This window comes from Canis lupus, chromosome 27 (genome assembly GCF_048164855.1).
Source record: "Canis lupus baileyi chromosome 27, mCanLup2.hap1, whole genome shotgun sequence".
Classification (NCBI taxonomy): domain Eukaryota; kingdom Metazoa; phylum Chordata; class Mammalia; order Carnivora; family Canidae; genus Canis; species Canis lupus.
The window spans coordinates 22141778-22164259 of NC_132864.1; the positions used below are offsets into that span (position 1 = coordinate 22141778).

The 22482-nt window shown below is 39.0% G+C and overlaps 1 protein-coding gene across 2 annotated transcripts in view; it reads left to right on the plus strand.

The window, feature by feature from the left end:
* CCDC60 (coiled-coil domain containing 60) overlaps positions 1-20480 on the plus strand; it is a 185798-nt gene extending 165318 nt beyond the window's left edge. The window contains exons 18-19 of one of the 2 annotated variants that reach the window (XR_012019319.1): positions 396-522; positions 19128-20480. The gene's annotated coding sequence lies outside the window, so the exon portion shown is untranslated. Of the gene's footprint in view, positions 1-395; positions 523-6305; positions 6863-19127 lie in introns of those variants that run through there. The other variant, XR_012019322.1, reaches the window with a different exon arrangement.
* Positions 20481-22482: the final 2002 nt, after the last annotated feature.

The window sequence follows — 22482 nt, forward strand, 5'->3', positions numbered from 1 at the left end:
CTCTCAATAAATACATAAATAAAATCTTTAAAAAATTAAAAAAGTAAAGCCTTGAGAAAAATGGTGACATTTACATTTCAGGAAGTTCATGCTACCTGCAGGGTAGAGAACAGGTTAGAGCCTTGCTATCCAATATGACTTTCAAACACATGACATACTCCTGGTCCAAAGTGAGATATGCTGTGACTGTAAAATACACAGAGAACTTGGAACACTTAGCATGACAAAAAGGAATCTAGAATATCACCTTAGTATGTTTTAATGATTATATGTCACAAGGATAATATTTGGGGAATATTGGGTTAAATAAAATAGTGTGCCAAGATTAATCAATTTTAATTAATCTGCAGATTAATTTCATCTGCTTCTTTTTGCTTTTTTACTACGACCCATAGAAAACTTAAAATCACATTGTGGCACACATTATAATTCTATTGGACAAATCTGAATTAGATGCCTGATCCCAAAGGCCAGAAGACCAATAAGGAGACTTTGAAAATGCCCAAGAGAGATCACAAGAGGGTGAGTCATCCCCAGGCATTGGGACTGGGACAGAGAAGAAGAGGGCAGATGTGTAGGCATCTGTTGTAGGCTATGGTATTATGTGTGGTTGTAGTGTTATATGATTAAGAGCATGGACTTAGACCAGAGACCCTGGTTACAAACCTGGCTCTGACATGTACCAGCTGTGTGAACTTGGACAAGTCACTTAACATGTGCCTCAGTTGTGCCTCAGTTTCCTCAGTTGTACAATATGGGTAGTTACAGCACCTGCTTCATAGGATTCAGATGAGTGTATACAATGAATGAGTTCATTCACTGATTCTCATACTTCTCTGCACATTCAACCTACCTGGGGAGTTTTATAATTCCCAATGCCCTGAGATTCTGATTTCATTGGCACAGGGTGTGGCCTGAACATCAGCACTTTAAAAAATTGCCCAGGTAATTCTGATGTGCAGCACAGTTTGTGAATCATTGAGTTAGTAGATGTGGAGTGTTTAAAACAGTGTCTGGGACAGCATAACCATGATTTAAGTGTTTGTTGTTACTATACTTTTTAATGTCTTGAATAATTCATAATCTATTTAAAATAACAATTGAGGGATCCCTGGGTGGCACTCGCACCTGCCTTTGGCCCAGGGCGCGATCCTGGAGACCTGGGATCGAATCCCACATCGGGCTCCCGGTGCATGGAGCCTGCTTCTCCCTCTGCCTATGTCTCTGCCTCTCTCTCTCTCTCTGTGTGACTATCATAAATAAATTTAAAAAAAAATATTTAAAAATAAAATAAAATAAAATAACAATTGAGAGGCTATTGTGTACCATTGCATGGCACTGCAGGAGCAGGATATCTCCCAAATTAATTCTCAGAGCTCACAAGTAATATTTCAACGTGTCCTCCCTGGTGAGCACAGGTGGGCCAATTGGAGACCAATGTCCATTCTGGTAGCTCCTTCAGCTGTTCCCACTTTTCAAAGCCTCAGTCAGTGAAATAACAACCCATTTCCCAAAACACTTAAATCCAACAACAAGGTTTTAGTGTTTGGCAACATACAAGTAAAATGCAATTAAGCTTTGGAGCTGTGCACTGAGAGTTGACCAGCTAGAGCCAAATGGGAATGGAGCAAGGTGAGGCTCCATTTGGAGTATGGATTCAGCTCATCTGTGCCTTGGGCACCCATCATGGGAAACACCTCCGTGAGAACTGGCTGAAAGTAATAACAGGCCTTCAGAACTCAGGTCATCGATCAAGAAGGAGCCATGGCTGGCAGAGAGGCACTGACTCTTCTCTCTTGGACAGAGTCGAAAGAAGAATCAAAGCCATCTCTTTACTTATCCAAGAATGTTGTGCTCCCACACGGTCTCCAGGCACCACGGGTGCTGATTCAAATAGTGATCAATGGTAACTTTTACTGGGCACTTATTTTGTGCTCGGCACTATCCTAAGCACTTTATATGTATCATGTTTTTCAATATTCATAACAATTCTACAAGGGAAGGATCACAAGCATCACTTTAGAATGAAAAACTGGGCTCAGAGAGGTGCAGTGATTTGGTTTCAAGTGACGGAACCCCAACTCAGACCAATTTAGACTAGAATCGGTTGGGAATTGGTTGCCTCAAGGAATACAATGAAGAGTTGAAGTTATGGGATAGACAAAGATACATCTGAATCATTCATGCAACTGGTATAAGGACCTCTTTCTGCCTCTCTTCTGTGCATCAGCCATATCCTATCGCACTGCATGCCAGCTTCTTACACAAATGGCAATACGGTTTCTTGTCTCCTGTAGGCTCCCCTTCCCTGTCTCAGTTTCAAAAATCCCAGGGAAAAGCACTCATGTGCTCAAGTGGTCCACCTTTGACCCATCAGCAGCAACCAAGATAGCAAAATCATGTAAGAATGGGACAGGTCACTCAAACCATACGGGTTAGACTCAGTAAGGGAAAAGGAAAACAATTTCCCAGAAGAAGAGGGATATATATTCCCAGAAGGAAGGGGAAAAATACCCATCATAGTCCACTACTTCCAAGAATGAAAGCCAATGAGGATTTTAAGTAAGGAGGGAGGTGACTCGTCCTTAAAGTTACACAACTCTGAAATTTCTCTGGGAATTTGGGGTTCAGACCACCTATGACATTTCAATTCAGTTTAACATTAATTGAACTTTTCCAGAATGCTGGCATTATGTTCCAAGCTGGCACATAGTATGAGCTCAATAAATATTTATTGAATGAATAATGTATAGATGAATATGGTATGGTCCCACTGCCCAAAGAACTCACAGCCTAGTAGGAGTTTAAGGCAAGAAAACAGTCCAAAAGAACCATATAAAGTACTCTAAAAGCGCAAACAAATTAAAGATCTCATTGATTTATGAAAGATGTAGGGACAATAAGTTAGGAAAGTCATCAAGAAAGGAGGTACCATTTGAGATGGGCCTTAAAAATAGAGTGGGATTTTGACTAACAGAGCTGTAAGAAAAGTTCAGGAAGAAGAACAAATGTTGTGAGCTAAGACATGAAGTCAGGAATGGACAAGCCATTGAGTTTTGTGTATGTGCATGAGTGTTTGTGTGTGTGTGTGTGTGTGTGTGTGTGTGTGTGTGTGTGGTGTAAAAATATACATAGCATAGGGACACCTGGGTGACTCAGCAGTTGAGCATCTGCCTTCGGCTCAGATTGTGATCCTGGGGTCCTGGGATTGAGTCCCTCTATGGGTTCCCCATGGGGAGCTTGCTTCTCCCTCTGCCTATGTCTCTGCCTCTCTCTCTGTGTATCTCATGAATGAGTAAATAAATAACTTTTAAAAATATACATAGCATAAAATTTGCCACCTTAACCATTTTTAGGTGTATGATTCATTGGCACTAATTATGTCCACACTGTTGTGCAACCATCACCACTACAGAAACTTTTTCATCACTCTAAACAGAAACTCTGTACCCATTAGGCAATTACTCTGCATTTTCTGGAACATGGTGATCTACTTTCTTGTCTCTACAAATTTGTCTGTTCTATACATTTCATATAAATGGAATTATACAATATTTATCCTTTTGTGTCTGGTTTATATACTTATTGTAATGTCTTCAAGATTCATTATGTGTTGTAGCACAGTCCAGAGCTTCATTCCTTTGTATAGCTAAATAATATTCCATTGTATGAATATATCACATTTTATTTATTTAGCTGTTGAAGGACACTTGGGTTGTTTCCACTTTGGCTATTGTGAATAATGTTACCATGAACACTGACATACAAACATCTGTTCAAGTCTGTTTTCAATTCTTTTGAATATGTAGCTAGAAGCAGAATTACTAGGTCTTATAATTCTTTGAGGAACTACCAAACTGTTCTCCACAAAAACTGCCCTATTTTATATTTCCACCAGCAATGTATAAGGGTTCCAATTTCAATACTTGTTATGTTCCATTTTATATAGATATACAGATATATCTCTAATCCATATATTAAGCTTTGGAGTTTATACTGGAGATATATATATATTAGAGAGAGAAGATATATATATATGGAGATAGTATATAGGACATATCTATATCTATCTATCTATATATATCTCCATCCTAGTAAGTTGAAATGGCATCTCATTGTGGTTCTTTTCTTTTTTTTTTTTTTCTCATTATGGTTCTGATTTGCATTTCCCTAATGACTAAGGATGTTGAACATTTTTTCATGTATTTTTTCAAGCCATCAGGTTTTTTGTTGTTGTTGTTTTTGTTTGGTTGTTTGTTTGTTTGTTTTTTGCCATCAGGTTTTACTGGTGCACAACCCAGGAGTTATAAAACTAAGGTGTTTAAGTTTTTTTGTCCAGCCAATAGGGAGCCAATGATAGTTTGGAAGCAGAAGAGTGAGACGATCAGAAATATAAAATATAGGTAGATGAGTGTAAAATCGAGACACAGGACTAGTTGGGAGGCTATTTCAACTGTCTAAGTGAGGGACGATGCAAACTTGAGTCAGGAAGGTGGCAGTAATGATAAAGACAAACTCCAGAGGAATAATCCCTTCAGCACACTGGAAGCAACCTATGTACAATCATAAGGAACTGATTAAAAAACTATGATAGAGGGGCACCTGGGTGGCTCAATAACTTAAGCATCCAACTCTTGATTTCAGCTCTGGCCATAATCTCAAGAGTTGTGAGATGGAGCCCTACATCGGGCTCCTCCCTGGACATGGAGCCTGCTTGAGATTTTTCTCTCTCCTTCTCTCTCTGCCCCTCCCCTGCTTGGGCTCACTCTCTCTTTAAAAAAAATTAAATTAAAAAAGTATGGTACAGCCATCATGATAAATTGCTCTGCATCCATAAAAATGAAGATGCAGCTGAATGAATAATGGAACAAAAAGATGTTCACAATATATTAAGTGAAAAAAATAAGGTTACAATACAGAATGTACATCATGATCCCATTTTTAGATAGATGGTACACAATTAGATCAGAAGGGAAAAAGAAGGACAGATACTGAGGGGAAAAAAGACCTTGAAAGACACACACATGAAAATGTGAAAAATGACCATCTCATGCTAAACTAACCTCCCACCAGTTTACTCTCTGTGCTCTATTTTATTTTCTTCACTGCCTTTATCACTTTCTGAAATACCTTATTCATTTGCTCATCTGTTTATAAAGTTCAGGAAGGAGGGAGTCTGCTTCATTCTTTCTGTATTCTCAGAACTGGAACATAGCCATAGAAGAAGCCCCGTAGATGTTTTTTGGCAAAAGTGCTCAGTGATGTGACCCAACTTGGTTTTCCTCACCTCTGTTTTTTTAATTGTATAAATGAACTTATGACTTACAACATAAGAAAAATGCAAAGAAGAGAGACAAAACCAAGCATCTTTCTTGTCACCTCCAATACCACCACCACCACCACTTTTGCCAATGCCACCAGATCCTTGGTCTTGGCTGTTGTCCCCAGAAGGACTTTGCAGCCAGAGATGAACACCAGACACCACCTAGTACAACATCAAAGTGTTTTGCTCAGCCCATGGACCCACCCAATACTTCATTTGCTTTCTTCCAGCTTCCTGGGTATCCATTTTGTCCATCTATGCCCACTCAGCACAGGTGAAGTTATTAACACCATCACATCCCCACAGACTCAGAAGCCCAGAATAACCTGACACCGGTAGGGCATACACTTGGAAAAATGTTTCCAGGAAGGGGAGATCACTAGTCTACACCCACACTTGTCCTATCCTCACCCCTTCACCTCCTTTGCCCCCAGTCCTAGGGACTACATAGATCATTATTAAACACCAGAGTTAGCTAAAGTTAGAGGACCTCAGGCTACAGGCATAGAAAAGTAAGAGTGAGACAAGTAGCCCACTCAGAGACCTTACAACTTTGGACATTAGCACCTTCTCTCAGGTCCAAAAGTTCTGAACCAGAGATTAATTACCCCAGGTCAGAAGCCCCATGAGGATGAGTCATAGTCATGGGCCACTAACATAAAGGACCCAAATTATTTATTATTTATAGTAATGTAGTATATGATTTATTACATCTAGTAAATAGATTTTGCTCTGTGTGTGGTATCTAGAGAAAAGTACATTTATACAGTACTATATACTATATACAATATATATGCTGTATAAAATATATAGATTCTATTTTACCATATACATATACATCTACATAGAGAAAGAGTACATTCAATCATTTATTCATTTGTGCTGTGAAACTGGACTCTGCTACTGTATATCATCTTGCAAGCTTAAAGTAAAAGACAAACACCTATTTTGAAGCCAAAGCATGTTTTCATTTGCTTTTCAGATGGAGGTTGAGTTCATCACAGCAAGAAGAGGAGGGTAGACTTCTGCTTTGTTCCAAGAGAATCACTCTTGGAGGCCTCTGAACCAAAGAAAAGGGAAGGAAAGGCTTATTCTGTAAAGGTCTCTATTGAGGGCAGAGACATGACACATCTCTCTGAAGATACTTCAGAGGGCAGGAAGGCTTCTCCTATCTCTAGAACAAACAGGGAGCTGGGTGTTCAACCTGGTCTTGGGGGACTGATGGTGACAGGCACTGCTGACCAACAATGTAGGAGTAGGAGACGAGTTGGAGTGCCCATGAGGACAGTGATAAGCTTTAGGATGAGTGAAGTCCAAGTTATTCTTTCTATGATAGAGAGTGGCATTACAGCTACTCTTCCAAGAAATAAGCATGACTATCCTCCTAAGAACATTCTCCATGAAAGACAATTATCATATGGTTTTACTCATATGTGAAATATAAGAAATAGTGAAAGGGGCTATAAGGGAATGGAGGATTAGAGAGGAAAACCATGAGAAACTCCTAACTCTGGGAAACAAAGGGCTGCAGAAGGGGAGGAGGGCGAGGGGATGGGGTGATGGGGTGATGGGGTGATGGGCACTAAGGAGGGTATTTGATGGGATGAGCATTGAGTGTTATTCTATATGTTGGCAAATTGAATTTAAATAAAATATTTTTTAAAAAGAACATTCTCCATTACATGCATCTCTTTTTAAAGAAACAGGTGCCCTAACCCCCTCTTTTCTTTTCTTTTTTTTTAAGATTTTATTTATTTATTCATGAAAGACAGAGAGAGAGAGAGGCAGAGACACTGGCAGAAGGAGAAGCAGGCTCCTCACAGGGAGCCCGATGTGGGACTTGGTCCCAGGACCCCAGGATCATGCCCTGAGCCAAAGGCAGACACGAAGCCGCTGAGCCACCCAGGCATCCTTAATCCCCTCCTTTCAAACTCACCAAATGCCAAAAGAGATGGGAGCCATTGAGCCCAACTCTGCCACTTAAGAAAAGAAAATCTGAGTCTTAGAGGGGATTACAGCAAATGCATCCACACAGTAGCCATCCTGCCCTCTCTCCTGGCTCCATCTTCCACACCTCTTCCCCCCCCCCCCCCCGTCCCGCCCCACCCAGTGACCATCCAACTTCTGCTTACCAACTGACAAATGGTATCACAGGAAACCAGGGACCTGGATCACCAGAGCATCCTGCCCAACAAGAACATTTGGCTAAGGGTGACTTTCTATGGGAGGAGATAAATTTAACAGGCATCTGGGCAGAAAGTACTGCCCTGTTTATTGATGGGAAACTGTTTGCCAGAGTAAGAGCTCTTTGGGGACCTTTGAAGATGTTTGGCAAGCCCCAATCCCAAAAGCTGCTGTGCACTGAGAAAGGGCCCGTGGGCCTCAGAAAATTCAGCAGCCAGAAGGTTAACTCCCCAGAAGCTTACTAAGAGAGCAGTGTGAAAAGGTCCCCATCGAAGGAGGATGCATGGAGTAAATAACTATGTCTTGAAGAGATGCCCCCTCCTCCAGAATTTGTCAAGCTCTCCCCCACCCCACCTCCTATAATTTCTCCTGTAGAACAATTCGCAGAATTGGAATTACTTATTTGTATACATTTAATGCCCACAAGCTTCAACTATGCTCACTGTACAAGGCACACATGAAAACTTATTGACCACAATGAGATACCACTTCACACCCAGTAGGATGGCTACTACCAAAAGAAACAAAATAGTAAGTATTGTTGAGCACATGAAGAAATTGGACCCCTTGTGCATGGTTGTTGATAAAATAATGCAGCCACTGTGCAAAACAGTATGGCAATTCCTTGAAAAGTTAAAAATAGAATTACCATCTGATCCAGCAATTCCACTTCTGGGTATATATCTAAGAGAATTGACAGCAGGGTCTCAAAGAGATATTTGTATACCCATGTTCACAGTAGCACTATTTACAACAGCCATAAGGTAGAAGCAACCTAAAGTGTCCATCAATGGCTGAAAGGGTAAATAAAATGTGATCTATACATACAATGGAATATTATTGAGCCTTCAACAGGAAGGATATTCTGATGCATGCTACAACATGCATGAACCGTGAAGATGTTATGTTTAAGTGAAATAAGTCAGGCATGAAAAGAAAAGTTGAGCATCTGCCTTTGGCTCAGGGCATGATCCCGGGTTCCTGGGATCAAGTCCCGCATTGGGCTCCTTATGGTCAGCCTGCTTCTCCCTCTGCCTATGTCTCTGCCACTCTCTCTGTGTCTCTCATGAATAAATAAATAAACTCTAAAAAAATAGGTTTAAAATGTTTAGGGTGGTCAAACTCCCACAAACAGAAAGTAGGATGTCTGTTGACAGGGGCTGGAAGGAAGAGGAAATGGGGAGTTTTTGTTTAATTGGTATAAAGTTTCAGTTTTGCAAGATGAACAAGTTATGGAGATCAGAGGGACAACAATGTGAATACATTTAACACTACTAAACTGTACACTTAGAAATGTTTCAGATGGTCAATTTTATATTGTGTGGTTTTTACCACACTTTTTAAAAGTAACTTTTAGAAAACCTTCTTGAATAAATGAAGGAATACAACTGGGGAGACTTTTAGGTATGTGGGGGGAAAAAACACAATCCAAGCCCACCTAAGCAAAAAGGAAATTTTATTGCCTTCATGACCAAACAAATGCTAAGACAGAGTTTTAGACATAGCAGGATCCAGGTTATCAAATGATACCATCTAAAATCTGTCTCTATCTCAGCCCTGCTTTCCCCAAGTCATGGGGAAGAATGGCACACAGAGCCATGGAAGATGAGTTTGTTGTTCATCAATATTAGTTTTGCTCTGAATTGGATACTAAGTGGATACCACTTTAAAATCCCCTCAGGCTCACCTGAACTCCAGCAACTACTGTTGTAACCATTTCTATGGAGGTGCTAACCAATTATACACAGTTGCAACCAGACATTAAAAAAAAAAAAAAGGAAAGGAAAGGAAATCTTGCCATTTGGGATTTTGAAAAACATGAAATAAATCTCAAGGGCATTATGCTAAATGAAATAAATCAGAGAAAGTCAAATACTGTATGATTGTACTATTATGTGAAATCTTTAAAAGCCAAGCTCAGAGAGTAGTTCTATAGTTAGCAGGTGCTAAGAGATGGTGGAAATGAGGGGATGTTGGTCAAAGGATACAAACTTCCAGGTATAAGAGGAATAACTTCTGTAGATCTAAAGTTGGTAACTATAGTTAACAGCATTGCATTAAATACTTGAAAGTTGCTAAGAGAGAAGTTCTTAAATGTTCTCACCGTAACAAGAGTGGCAACAAAATAATAACTATGAGATGTGAAGGATATGTTAACTCACCTTATTGTGACAATAATTTTTACAATATATTCGTGTTTCAAATCACTACATTGTACATCTTAAATTTACACAATGCTGTATGTCAGTTATAACTCAATAAACCTGGAAAAATATTAATAATGTGGATTAAACTCACAAGTAGTCATCACATTATGAATAACAACAAAAAAGAAATATTATTCCAGTATTTGAGATAATTATCTAATTCAGCAAAACGTCTTTATGTCATTGACAAGTGAAATTCCCATATATTCAACATTTCACTTTTATCTTTCTCATTAACCTAAAAAAATCAACTAACATTCTTGTCAAAACTATACTCATTCATCAATGCAATCATAGGTTGGCTAAGAATACAAGAGTTTGGTGGAAATCAACAAAAGAATTGTGTAAGAATTGATTTGATATTTGGAATTTACATTAAAGAATATTGCATTTTTAATTATTTGTAATTTTAATGTTATGAATCCTTTATATCATGAAATTTATAATAAGCATACACATAATTCATAATATATGTGTATAGAGACATAGCAATATTCAGCACAATCACTACAAAAAGCTATACAAAGAGATACATCTAAAACACTAGAAGGGGCACCTGGCTGGTTCAGCCAGGGGAGTGTGCAACTCTTGATCTCAGGTCATGAGTTCAAGCCCCACACTGAGGCAGGGGAGAGTTTACTTGAATAAATAAATAAATATACGGCCTTAAAAACACTAGAAATAAATCAAGATGGAATCTTAAAAGGTATTCAAATAACCTACAGGAAGGAAGAAAAGAGAAACAGGGGAAGGAGACAGGAAACAACCAATAAAATAGCAGACTTAAGTTCTAAGATATCAATAATCGCCTTAAATGTAAGTGGTCTAAATAGACCAATTAAAAGGCAGAGATAGGCAGATTAGCAAAATGGATAACAAAGTAAGGTTCAACTACATGTTGCTTACAAGAATTCACTTCAAACTCAATGATATCAGTAGGTCAAATTAAAAGAATGAAAAAAAAAAACATACCATGCAAACACTAATCTTTTAAAAGGCAGAAGTGGCTATGTTGATACCATAAAAAGTAGACTTCAGAACAAAGACAATTACTAGAGACAAGGAAGGACATTACGTAATGTCAGAAGGATCATTCTTCAGGAAGACATAACAATCCTATGTGTGCACCAAACAGCAAAGTCTGAAAATACACAAAAGGTGAAACAGAAAAACCCCATTTTAGCTAGAATTTCAATATGTCCCTCTTAGCAACAGATAGAACTACTAGAAAATTGGCAAGGATATATAAAATCTGAACTACACAATCAACTGACAGGATCTAATAGAACACCACACCCAACAATAGTAGAATACACAGTTCTTTTTCTACTTCCCATGGAATATTCACCAAGACAGATCATATTCTGGGCCATAAAACAATCCCCCTCCCTGTAATTTTTATAAATAGTCAAGGACATGAAAGTTGGGGACAAACTGAGGAACTATTCCAGACTGAAGGAGACATGATAACAAAATGCAATGCATTTTCCCAGGTGGGACCATGATGCCCACCTGTTGGGACATGTAGCAATATCTGAACAAAGTGTATAGATTAGATAGCAGGGTTGTATCAAGACTGATTTCCTTATTAGAAGGGCTTTATGGTGGTTATTTAGAAGAGTGCTTTTGTTTGGAGGAAATACACAGAGAATTATTTAAAGGTGATAAGGCAACATGTATGTAGCTTATGTTCAAATGGTTTAGAAAATGCTAATGAGTTTGCACAAACAAGTAGACATATATAGGAAGAAAGGAAAAGTGGATGATGAATCAATGCAGTGAAATGGTGGAATATTGGGAATCTGAGTAAAGGATATATGGATGTTGCTTCTGCTGCTCTTCCAACTTATGCATGTAAGTTTGAAATTATTTAGAAATAAATTAATTGAAAATTATGAAAGTTAAATATTAGCAAAAGCTGAAGGAATTCACCCACTAGCAGATATACAGAGGTGGCATTTACTCAAAGGATACAAAAATACTAATTAAAGGGATACATGCACCACAATGTTTATAGCAGCATTATCAACATTAGTCAAATTATATAAAGAGCCCAAATGCCCACCAACTGATGAATGGATAAAGAAGATGTGATATATACGTACAATGGAATATTACTCAACCATAAAAAAGAATGAAATCTTGCCACTTGCAATGACACAGATAGACCTAGAGTGTATTATGCTAAGTGAAATATGTCAGGTGGAGACAAATACCATATGATTTTACTCATATGTGGAATTTAAAGAAACAAAACAGATGCACAAAGTTAAAAAGAAGACAAACCAAGAAACAGACTCAACTATAGAGAACTGATGGTGACCAGAGGAGAGATGGATAGGGGGGATGGGTGAAATAGGTGGTAGGATTAAGGTTTCTATTTCACTTGTGATGAGCACCTGCTGTTGTATGTAAATGGTGAATCACTAACTTGTACACCTGAAACTAATATTACACTGTATGTTAACTAAGCAGAATTTTTTTTAATTTACTCATAGAGACAGAGAGAGAGGCAGAGGCACAGGCAGAGGGAGAAGCAGGAACCATATAGAGAGCCTGAGGTGGGACTCGATCCGGGGTCTCCAGGATCACGCCCTGGGCTGCAGGCGGCGCTAAACCGCTGCGCCACCGGGGCTGCCCTAACTAAGCAGAATTTAAATAAACACTTGGGGAAAAAAGATACACAGAGGAGGTTCTATGGCAGAAGACTACTGTGTATGTACAGAAATTAAGACAGTGTAGGTACTTCTACTGAAGGTAGCTAGAGGGGACCTGGGAGGGATGGGGTAACTGGGTGATGGGCATTAAGGAGGGTGCTTGAAGTAATGAGCACTGGGTGTTATATACAACTGATGAATCAATAAATTCTACCTCTGAAACTAATAATACAGTACATGTTAAATTGAATTTAAATTAGAAAAAAAAAATTTTAAGACAGTGTGGGTACTTCTACAAGGAGAAACAAGCCAACCAATGGATTGCCCCACATGTATTTGGACTTTTGACTGATGACAAATTATTAATGGTACTATATTTAATTAGACATCCATGTGGAAAAAGTATCTTGACCCCTAACTCATCCCACCACATTAAAAGGTCCTGTTTTCACAAAGGACACTATAAAACTTGTATTCACAATCAAGGGACAGAACGCATCCTCCTCCCTTTTTCACTGATCAAAGGTTACTACTATGGCATTTCAACTGTTAGTAGGATTAAGAAATCAGGGCTTCAGAGTAGTGTCCAGAAGCAATGACATATCCTCTGAGGTACCAAAGCTAATGCGTCCAGACAGAGAAGACTCGACACAGTGACTGAAGCTGACAGATCTGTCTGTGAGCATTTGTGCCATGGTGACATACCATCAAGGTCTGCCACATGGGAATGAAAGATCCTTTGGAAGGAGCTGGAGATTCTGGGTAAGCAGGTGGAGACAAGGGCTACCCAGCTATTACTGTTTAAGTGACTCCCATTAAACTCAATGGGAGGTCACAAGCATATGAGCTCCCCACCAGTCTGAATTAGGTCTTATCTAATTCTGTATCCTCAGTGTCTGACATAGGGTAAGTGTATTAGTTTGCTCAGGCTGCCACAATAAAATACCATAGGCTGAGTAATTTAATTAAACACAGAAATTTATATTCTCATCATTCCCGAAGCTGGAAGTCCAAGATCAAGATCTGCTTGACAGGGCTGCTTTCTTCTGACTTGTAGATGACCATCATCTCCTTGGGTGCTAACATGGTCTTCCCTCTGTGTGTGTCTGTGTCCAAATTTCCTCTTCCTATGAGGACCCTAACGACCTTGCTTTAACTTACCTCTACAAAGACCCTGTCTCCAAATACAGTCACAGTCTGACATACAGGGGAGTTAGGACTTCAGCATATGAATTGGGGTGGGGGGAGCACAATTCATTCCCTAACAGTATCCCCTTGATGACTCTATGCTAAGTAAAGAATGAGTGAATAAATCGATATAGAAGCCTCCAATACAACATCTCTTTTGCGGGAGAAGGCTTCAATCCCTCAATGCCTGAGCTGAAAATGTTTGGGCATTTGTGATTGTTCTGGACCCTTCCCATTCAGCCAGTGAAACCAAGTGGAGTGCAGCTATCACCAGTGTGATTTGGGGAGCCAAGCGAAGTGCTAATACAATCTACTTATTATGGCTACTGCTTTGCTATCTTCAATTTCCCAGCACTAAACATTGAGGCCCAAGGAGACACTCCAAATCAAATTCAGTCACTTTTTGGATTAACCTTTACTATACCCAAATGCTGGGGGGGAAAAAAGCATTTAGGCACACACAACCACCACCCTGACTCTCATTGTCAGGATATGTGACAGGAGGATAATCTAGCTGCTCCTAGACCTTTGGCCACTTATTTCAAATTTTTCAGGACAACACAACCAATATGGCCAGAGTCCTAATTTCAAACATGTAGCTCCCTTGTCTTCATGTGTATCTTTACATTCAATGGAACACATGCCCAAATTTTGGTAACTGAGTAAATGGTGATAAAAAGCCTAGATACCAGGACACTAAACCTGGCTCTAATCTCTAAAGATATCATCCACCTGTAAAAATGAATACTTTGAAGTTAATCATCTTGGTGATCCCTTTAAGTCTTAAGATTGCTTGTCTACAGATACTCTGGTTTCTTTATAAACAATTATGGCTTTGACATCCATGTATCATTTTATTCATCCGTTCATTCTCCTGATTAATATTCACTGTTCTAAGGCCTGGGATACAACAATGAAAGAAGGTTTCTGCTTCCTTGAAGCTTACCTATTAGTAGAGGAGATAGAGACTAAGTAAGTTATAATAGCAATGATAAGAACAACTGAAAAAGGATAATTAAAAACCATATGAAGACCAGAAGTATAGTATTCCAGCTGGATGGAACAGCATATGCAAAGCCTGAGGAAGAAGAATAGAGTAACAGGAAAAAAGTCTAGTGTGGCTCCCAGTATCTAAAATTCAATAAGGGGTGCCTGGTGGCTCAGTTGGTTAAGCATCTGCCTTCAGGTCAGATCATGATCCCAAGGTCCTGGAATCAAACCCCTCATCGGGCTCCCTACTCAGCAGAGTCTGCTTCCCCCTCTTCCTCTCCACACCCCCTATTCCTCACTCGTGCTCTCTCTCTCAAATAAATAAATAAATAAATCTTTTTTTTAAAAAAAGTTCAGTAAGTATCCAGAATGATGTTCTATCATTCAGTTTAAGCTGAATTCTCCTGAGCATTTGGAAAGTAGGAAAGGCCATCCATTGCTGTGAATAAATAATACCTCCATTATCCCTTTCCTGAGTTTAGATTTGGATCACAACTACTCTCAAGCTTCTGTTTCTAATGTGAAGAATCTCAGTGGGTTAGCCTAGCTCATGTCACCTCAGGTCCTCTTGATAAATATAACTTTGTTGAGCCCCTAACAGTTAACACTTACTGAGCACTTATGTGTCAAGGATCTTGTTAAGCACCTCACATACCTTATCTCTTTAATCCCCACAATATCCCACTAAGGGTTGGCACCATATTACAGGCAAGAAAACTGAGGCCCAGAGAGACTGGATGACTTATCCAAGCAAGAAGTAGGGGAACAAGGATTTGACTTGTCTAGGCATGTGTCATGCCATTTTGTGCTACACAATATTGGCTACCATTATTCCCCACATGGTGCACTTGACCCTTGACCTAAATCAGTTCCTAAAATCATGGAGGATCTCAGAGAGTCCTCAAGCACTTCAAAGGTACCTTTTAGTTCTGCTAATTTACTGATTCTAAATGTCATTTGGGACCAGAGCCAAGTTGGCTCCATCCGAGACTTTTGGGAGGAAATTTTTAAAAATAGAGATGTCAGGATTTGAACCCAAGGCTAAAAATACATCTGCTTCTTTTGGAAAGCTCCCCCAGGTGATTCTGGTGAGCAGCCAGGAAGAAGACTGGCTCCTCCAGCCTAACCTTCCTGACATAATGCAGACTCTGCCGGGAAACTTTCAGAAACAGTGTGCATCACATACTGGTTTGATTAGTCCTAATATTTGGAACTTTCTTTCATCATTGCCTGAAGTCTACTCTTCCCAAATTGTGGTTGCCTAAAGAAATGGGAGTCAATGCCATATGGTTGAAAATGTGTATAGCTGATAAACAATTTCACATCCCATTTCCTGGAACTATGCTGCTATTGTTCTAGTTTTGCAAGGAAAACAAAAGCAGAGCATCTCAGAGTCCAAATCATAAAACAAAAGAGTAACACGAGTGCCTCATCATATCCACTTTGCAAAAAGATCAAAGGAATAGAAAGAAGAGAAAGAGGCAGAAGGGGGCTGGGAGAGGAGACAGTTGGTGGGGTTAGAAAGAAAAAGAAGAAAGAGAAGGAGTCAAATATGGGCTCTACCAACAATGGTTCTGAATTTTAAAAATCCACTTTCACTCTTACTCAGAAGAACAATACAAAGATAATTTTTCCCTTTACCAAGAGCTGTTGTACCTTCATTGGACAAAAGGATCCAGGAAAAGTTTCAGTCCTTAATGCACAAAAATTCCCCAGGAGCCCAAGAAGAGCTTTTTTGCTGGATTGTGATAGAAAGCCCACTCCTTCATGTATAATTGAAGATACTTAGGACAGCATTACAACCCTTCCTGCTTAGACACGGAACTGCCTCCAAATCCTCACTAATGTGCAGCTCTCTCAGGAAGCTCTCTTAAGCAATTAAAAAAATAATTCTGCCACCTAGCAAGAGCCTGAGCCCACCCCCGCCTTTGTGTGCACTGCAACCGCACATTTAGTGGTTTGCACTGCAAATGTAAACACTCTACAAACTTTTGTTAAACTGTGCTTGCTAAATACGTAGGTGAGGCTCATTAATTTAAAAAAATAACACAAAGAAATGATCATTTTTGATAAGCCTTTTCTTTAATTTATCCAGTTGGTTTCTAATTTGCCAAGAGTAGAAAGTAAAACTATATTATGTGTGTTCCCTTACCCCCTCAAGAATAATTTGCTTCTGAAAACTTAATGCTGGAATCCCCAACTTCCACAAAGGAGATCTAATTTAATTCATAGCAAATAGTGTACTGAATGGAGTTTTATTTTGCATTACAATTGTCATATACAGTCTTCAAAAATATAAGGAAAAAACTAGCTACTTTATTAGGCTATGTAGTTTACAGCAATGTTATTCAATGTGTGGTCCACAGACTAGCAGCACCAGTATCTGAGATCTTGTGGAAACAAAAAAAAAAACCACTGCTTTAGGGGCATCTGGGAGGCTCAGTTGTTGAACCATCTGCCTTTGGCTCAGGTCATAGTCCCAGGGTCCTAGGATCAAGCCACAGGTAGGGCTCCCTGCTAAGCGGGGAGTCTGCTTCTCCCTCTCCTTCCACCCCTCCCCCACTCACTTGCAGGAGCTCTCTCGCGTGCGCTCTCTCTCTCTCAAATAAGTAAATAAAATCTTTAAAAAACAACAACAAAACCCCCACTGCTTTAGAGCAGTGATGATCAACTGAGGTGATTTTGCACCCCCCTCCCCCACAAGACACTGGGTAACGTCTGGAGACATTTTTGATTGCCATGACTGGGGCTGAGAGTGTTACTGGCATCTAGTGGGTGAAGATCAGGGATGCCTCTACTCATCCTACAATGCACAGTAGAGCCCCCCAACAAAGAACTCTCCTGCCCCAGATGTCAACAGTGCCGCTCTTAAGAAACTCTGATTAGAAGAAACTGAATTGGAAACAGCACAGTTAATGTAGGGAGAGTAAAAAGAAAATGTTTCAAGCTGATAACTAATAGAAGTAAAAGAAGAAAAGAAAACTATGGCATGAAGGCCTTGGGACTTGGGCTGTGATCATGGGAATTGTGTACCCTTAGCAAAGTCACCCTCCTTCGATGTCATTTTACACGTCTGTAAAATGATGGGAGAAAAAGTCGAACCAAAAGAATGGGAATATTATCCTTGGGGTTCTTTTTGGAATTGATACATTATAATTTAGGCAGTATTTCCCAAGCCTTGAGCAATCCATAGATCACCGTCACTACATTTGCCATATCTGAGTGACATCTTTGCTATTTCAGTTTTTACTTTAATGAACATATTTCATATGCTTGTGGTATATTTTTAAAGGAAGTTTTTTTTAAAAGATTTATTTATTTATTCATAGAGACACACACACAGAGAGAAAGGCAGAGACACAGGCAGAGAGAGAAGCAGGCTCCATGCAGGGAGCCCAACGTGGGACTCCATCCTGGGTCTCCGGGATCACCCCTGGACTGAAGGCGGCACTAAACTGCTAAGCCACCTGGGCTGCCCTAAAGGAAGTTTTATGTCACTATCATTAGTTTAAAGCTACTCCTACTTGCCACGGCTGGAATAAATGCCATTAACAGAAAATAATGGTATTAAAGTCTGGCTGGGGGATCCCTGGGTGGCGCAGCGGTTTGGCGCCTGCCTTTGGCCCAGGGTGCGATCCTGGAGACCCGGGATCGAATCCCACGTCGGGCTCCCAGTGCATGGAGCCTGCTTCTCCCTCTGCCTATGTCTCTGCCTCTCTCTCTCTCTCTCTCTGTGTGACTATCATAAATAAAATAAATAAATAAATAAATAAAGTCTGACTGGATACCCTTGTCTTCCCAAGACTTTGAGCTGGAGGCCAGCTCTTTCTTGGTTAAACAGGAGATTAATGAGGGTTAAAGGGGTTAAAGGCATGTTAATACCAATACAAGACTATCACCTTAAGTGATTTTACATTCCAAAAGTGACATATCTACATTTTGGAAGATGGTAGCATAAAGAGGGCAAACTTTGAAAGTATTTCCATATGGGTTCCAGACTTAACTCTGTGATTTACTGGCTGTGGAATGTTGAGCAAGTGACTTAACCTTGATAAGCCCCAGTCCCTCACTGGGAGTTAGTAACAGGACCTAGGGTATTATGGAACCCTTTGAGATGGCACCCAGTGATCTCTACCTTCAGGCATTTATGCCCTTGTATAACCCCATCCTTGTAGAATCCCCTTGAGGGTGTGCTGAATCTAGTGCTTATAACCAGTAGCAAAGAGTAATAATAATGGGATGTCACTTCTTTTGGTTTTTTTTTAAGAGTTTATTTATTTATTTATTTATTTATTTATTTATTTATTTATTTATTTGAGAGAGAGAGCACAGAGGGAGAATGAGAGGAAGAAGCAGACTCCCCACTGAGCAGAGAGTCCAGTGCGAAGCTCCATCCCAGGACCCCAAGATCATGACCTGAGCCCAAGGCAGATGCTTAACTGACTGAGCCACCCAAGCGCCCCAAGATGGGATGTCACTTCTGAGATTGAGTTGCAAAAAGGCTGTCTTCTCATCTCACCCTCACTGTCTCTTCCCATCTCTCTCCTCCCCTTCCTCCCTCTCTCTCTTCTTTTCTAGAGAAACAAGCTGCGATGTCAAGAGCCAGCAAGGATATGAGGCCAACCAGCAGCGCTGTGAATGACCTTGAAAGTGAATCTCCCCTATGTCAAGCCTTGAGATGACTGCGGCCCCAGCTTAGGAGATACTCTAAGTCAGAGGGAGCTATTGAAACTACACCCAGATTCCTGATCGACAGAAACCATGAGACAATACATACTTGTGAGATAATACCTATTGTTCTAAATTGCTAAATTTGGAGATAATTTTTTATGCAGCAATAGAAAACTAACACAGTTACTATGAGGGTTATACAAGATAATGGTCTTTCATTCAGGGGAGAAGTCCTGCTGGAAACAGTCTCACACAAGGTGGAAGAAATCCACAATAGCTTTTAGCATTAGTCAACCAATTTCATTATAAATATAAATGGATAACCATAGGTCCCCAGACATTTGAGAACTGAGATGAACAAACAGCACAACTGACTTATAGTCAAAAGAGGAAAAGTATTTTTAAAATCTCTAAAATTATAATTAGTATCTTCATAGAGATTCAAGAAGATACTCATTTTTAAATAATATTGTTAATAATGATAATTGTAGGCGCTAATTATACTGAAGTTTTCAGTAAATAGGAAGGCACTCTCAGAAATTAAAACTTTATTGCTTAAAATTTTTGATTTAGTGGACATCCTGGAAAAAAATCTGAGAAAATCTTCCAGAATATAAAGAGAAAAAAAGAGATGCAGAATATGTTATGAAAGCTAAAAGACATAAAAGTATAACCCAGGACATTCAAAGTTCGTAGAATAAAAGATACCAGACACAAGAACAGAAAATGGAAATGAGAAAATGATTTTTAAAAATAGAATTATCATTTTGATACATACAAGAAAGGCATTCAATAAAGTCCAACATCTATTAATGATTTAAAAATTAATACACTAATGAAAACTTTCTTAAACAAATAAAAGATATCTATTCAAGAAACCTTAGAACAACTGATTATAAGACATCACTTTGAATTACCTAGTTTTATTGAATTCTATTCCATCCAAACCTGAATGATATGCATATAAAAGTAAACTTCAGAGTTCTAATAAAACATAACTTTCATAAAAAAGAGAATTTATTAACTTTTTCTTTAAAAATCTGCTACAGGGCAGCCCCGGTGGCGCAGTGGTTTGGCGCCGCCTGCAGCCCAGGGTGTGATCCTGGGGACTAAGGATCGGGTCCCACGTTGGCCTCCCTGCCCGGAGCCTACTTCTCCCTCTGCCTGTTTCTCTGCCTGTCTCTCTCTCTGAATGAATAAATAAATAAATCTTTAAAATAAATAAATAAATAAATAAATAAATAAATAAATAAATAAATATCTGCCACAAACAGGTTTATTGGTAAAACCTTTAGTAGCATTCCCATTAATGTAAGGAATAAAAATATAATACTTGCTAGTTATTGTCAAAATTATAATTGAGATGTTAGCCCCTCCAACAAGACAAGAAAAATAAATAATGTTTAAGAATAAAAAAAGAAAGGTCGGGTAGCCCCGGTGGCCCAGTGGTTTAGTGCCACCTTCGGCCCAGGGCATGATCCTGCAGTCCTGGGATGGAGTCCCATGTCAGGCTCCCTGCATGGAGCCAGCCTGCTTTTCCCTCTGCCTGTGTCTCTGCCTCTGTCTCTCTCTTTGTGTCTCTCATGAATAAATAAATAAAATCTTTAAGAAAAAAGAAGAAAGGTCTATAACCAATATGATTGGCTGAAGAGAAAATATAAGATAATTTATAGGTAAACTATTAGAACCAATAGGAAAGCTCAAGTTTATTGCATATAACAACATACAAATAAAATTTATATATTTCAAGAACTACCAGTTAGAAAATGTAATAGGAAACCATATATCTTATTCAAATAGCAACAAAAATTACAATATACCTAGGAATAGAAGATCTTTATGAAGAAAATTATAAAACACTGAAATACCTACAAGAAGTCCTAAATAAATATATATAAATTTGGAAATACTTTAAAATGTTACAAATTGTGTCCCTATCCATGAAATATATTATGTGTGTGTTTCGGGAAAGTTACTTAAAAGTGAATGTGAATTGGCTAAGCCAATTTTACAAATAAAAACAATGAGGAAGTTTCACTCTACCAAATTTTATCACGTCTTATGCAGTCATAGCAATAAAAACCATGAAATACTGGTATAGGAACTGGCTACCAGAAAAATGCATAATCATAAATGATTTGGTGAAACTAGCTCATTATTTGGACAAAAATGAAGCCAGATCCCTAACTCAGACCTTTACAAAGGTGAACATTAAATTCCTTGAGGACCTAAATGTCAAACACGAAACCAAAAAAATCTAACATAAGTAATTGTCAGAGAATTTGTGATCTCTAAATGGAGAGGGACTTATTAAATAAAATCCAAAATCATATATGATAAGTGGAAAACTGGTATTCTGAATACATCAAAATTAAGGATTCCTGTTTAAAAAAACAAATCACATAGATGGTAGCCTGAGAAAAGTTGCTTATAAAACATAAAACTGATGAGGGATTAACATCTAGAAAATAAAAGAGACTCAACAAGAAAATATGTAAACTCCAATAGAAAAAATTCAGAAAATGATGTTGACAATTTGCAGATGAGAAACCCAAATGGCTGACAAGTAAATAACATGTCCAATTTCACTAGTAATCAAAGAAACACAAATTAAAATGGTAAGATACCACTTTACTCCTGTCAGACTGCGCAAAACTGGAAAGTAAGGTAATAACTAGAATCTCCACGCATTCCTGATGGGTTCTATCATTCTAGAAAACAACCTGGCAGTATTTTGTGAAAATAAATTAATGTATGCCCTAGGACCTGGCATATCCCTCTCCTGAATGTATGTACTTCATAGAAACTCACACAGAAAACCACAGTGGGACATGTATAAGGATGTGTATTGCAAAACTGTCTGTATAGCAGGGAGCTAAAGATCATTAGATGTCCATCACTGGCAGAAATGTAATAGAAACTTGTATCAGGGGATCCCTGGGTGGTGCAGCGGTTTAGCACCTGCCTTTGGACCAGGGCGCGATCCTGGAGACCCGGGATCGAATCCCACGTCGGGCTCCCGGCATGGAGCCTGCTTCTCCCTCTGCCTATGTCTCTGCCTCTCTCTCTCTCTCTGTGTGACTATCATAAATAAAAAAAAAAAAAAAGAAAGAAACTGGTATCAGATGTGCACTTTGAAATACTGTGCAACAGTTCAAAGGAATCAACTAGATGTACACATAGCTCATAATACATCTAAAAATCATGATATTGCCTTTAAGAATTAAGATCAATTATATCTGTTGCATGATATTGTTTGCAT